This window comes from Dipodomys merriami, unplaced genomic scaffold (genome assembly GCF_024711535.1).
Source record: "Dipodomys merriami isolate MVZ:Mamm:240054 unplaced genomic scaffold, mDipMer1.0.p SCAF_404, whole genome shotgun sequence".
NCBI lineage: Eukaryota > Metazoa > Chordata > Mammalia > Rodentia > Heteromyidae > Dipodomys > Dipodomys merriami.
This window is the reverse complement of record NW_027205649.1, coordinates 148,031-151,199: the sequence shown is the minus strand read 5'-3', so window position 1 is coordinate 151,199 and position 3,169 is coordinate 148,031.

The window sequence follows — 3,169 nt, the reverse complement described above, 5'->3', positions numbered from 1 at the left end:
ATTAGGAGAAAAAAAAAAGTAAAAATAGTCTAAAGTACACTTAGCCTGGGATTTTTCTCATGTCTGTTAGTTCAACAATGTCTACCCAATGCCTGTTGAGTGTGAGGTCTCACATTAGGTACAGAGGATACAATGGTAGAGAAGCCCAAACAAATGTGTGATTAGATAGTTTTGACCATACATCAGGCTGTCAAAGATGAACACAGGTCTAGGGAGAGGGAAGGCATGTAGGGAAAAGCATTTTAGAAAAGAAGTGCTGAGCTCAGGGCATTACTTTGAATAGGCTTAAACAAGCAAAGAGGAAGTTAAAGACATTTCAAATGGAGGGAGGTACACCTACAATGGGCCTGTGATGAAATGGGAAGGAACAGGTGACTAAAAAGGGGATGATAATGGGTAGATTTTGAACATGTGGTATTCATGGTTTTAGTGTCCTTCAGGTGGTAAGACCTAGTTGCACTCTCAAGATAGACATTATGGCTAAAGATTTGTAACCAGAAACGAACAGGAAGTCATGATTGGGGACTGCCTCACATCACTCATGGGCATCTTGAGAAAAATCTACAAGGAAGGTATCCAGGAAAGTAGGAAGGAGTATCAGGAAGAAATTCCGGCAGAGAAAAGAGAAAGAACTTAAAGAGGGCCAGAGATTGCAGAGCCTGAGGTTCAGTGGAGAGGCTTTGCTCTCCAGGTGGTAACTGGGGAGTGATCCAATAGAGCAAGTAGAATGGGATTGAAGGAAAAGCAAAACCACAGCATGAAGGGACCATTTCAAAATGTGGTTCACTACAAAAGAATAAATATGGATGGACAATAAGTGAAAACAACTCTCTGTCATATCATTCTTAAGTGCGTGTTCACAGGTTCCTTGTTTTTCTTTCTAGTCATCCCTGTACAACATGTTGGTATTGCCTGTCTTTTACCTTTATAGCATACAATCTTCTGTGAAATATTTGTTTTGCTTAACAATATTTTTGAGGTTCATTCATGTGTTGTCATTTTATTCACTGGTATACCACAACAGTCTCTTTATGACATACCATAATTATCTGTTTTACTTGGAGAGGTATATGGTTTGATTCTAGTTTAAAAGAATTAATTACAGACAATGCTAATATTAGCATATTTCATAGTTTTTTGTTTTGTTTTGTTTTGTTGGTTGTGGGGCTTGAACTCTAGGCCTGGGCACTGTCCCTCAGCATTTCAACTCAAGGCTAGCGCTCTACCATGTGAGCCACAGTGCCATTTCCAGTTTTCTGGTGGTTTATTGGAGATAAGAGTCTCATGGACTTTTCTGCCTAGGCTGACTTTGAACTGTGATCTTCAGGTCTCAGCCTCCTGAGTAGGTAGTTTTATAGGTGTGAGCCACCAGCACCTGTTACTTCATAGTTCTTCTTTTTTTATATGTTCTTCTTGGGGCTTGAACTCTGGGCTTGGGCACTGTCCCTGTGCTCTTCAGCTCATGGCGAGCACTACCACTTGAGCCACAGTGCCACTTCTAGTTTTCTGGTGATTTATTGGAGATAAGAATCATAGACTTTTCTGCCCAGGCTGGCTTTGAACTGTGATCCTCAGATCACAGCCTCCTGAGTATCTAGGATTATAAGCCTGAGCCACTGAAGCCAGGCTACTTTATAATTCTTTTTTTTATGCCATTCGTAGGGCCTGAACTCTGGGCCTGGGTGTTGTCTCTCAGCACTTCAGCTGTAGACTAGTGCTCTATCACTTGAGCCTCAGCCCACTTCTGGCTTTTCTGCTTATGTGGTGCTGAGAAATCAAACCCAAGGCTTCATGCATGCAAGGCAAGTACTCTACCACAAGCCACCTTCCCAGCTCCAACTTCATAATTCTTATGTGCCAGAATTTCCCTCTGGAGGCTACATGCCCATTCAGAGAGTCCAAAGAACAAAGATGACAAAGAGTCACAGAAGGATCATGGATTATTTTCAAGCAGGTTTTTAAAATAAAATATGAAAGTGGGAAAATCCCATCTTCACTTCCAATATACAGGCACAAGTTTTTTTCAGGCACACAAAAAATCAGACACAAATTGAATGGACATTTCTAAAGTTTGGGCTCATTATTATACATGTTCATCTTCAACAGAAATCTCTAAGCATTTTCAATGGTAGGAAGATTACAAGCTACAAGGCTACTTCTTCCATTTACAAATTCTAAATTCTATAGTCATTTAGTCAATTCTCCTTTAAAAACTTCTTCCTTATATAAAGATTCCACACAGTAGTCTAATTTCAATCCTTTGTAAATTACACTTTAAAAAATTAAAGGTTGGACTGGGAATGTGGCTTTGTGGTAGAGTGCTTGCCTAGCTTCCATGAAGCCTGGGATTTGATTCCTCATTACCATATATATAGAAAAATCTAGAAATGGCACAGTGGCTCAAGTGGTAGAGTGCTAGCGATGAGCAAAAGAAGCTCTGGGACAGTGCCCAGGCTCTGTCAAGCCCCAGGACTGGCAAAAATTAAAATTAAAAAAAAAAAGGTTTCACCAGGTGCTAGCTTACATCTAATCAGATAGCTGAGATCCAAGCCAGTCTGAGGAGGAAAGAATATAGGATTTTTTATCTCCAGTTAACCACCTCCTCTCCCCCCACCTCCCAGAAAAGCCAGAAGTAGAGCTGTGGTTCAAGTAGTCGAGCAGTAGTAGCCTCAAGCAAAAAAGCTGAGGGACACCACTCAGGTTTTAGCTCACACTCCAGAACTGGCACAAAAAGAACAAATAAAGGCTTTTGTTCTTTTTAGTGATATATTTTTACCATATAAAACAATATGTAGCTGCTAGTTCTTCAAATACCTTGACACTGGTCTTTAGCCTGAAACTAGACATACTTTTCCAAAAATGAAGAGCTAACATTTAGTGAGATCACTGCCCCCAGTCACACAATATCAGTGATATCACTAGCAATTCTGTTTTTGTTGTTGTTGTTGTTGTTTAAGTCTAGTAAAGAGGTTACATGACTGTAGCATAAAAATTTTTTTTGTTTTTGTTTTTTTGGTCCTGTCGTGGGGCCTAACTCTGGGCCTGGCCACTGTCCCTCAGCTCTTCATCTCAAGGCTAGCACTTGTAGCATAACAATTTTTGATGTTTGAATTTATATTTTCATTTTCAAATGAATTTTTAGAAAATGTGATTTTCCTCTTGTTGTCCT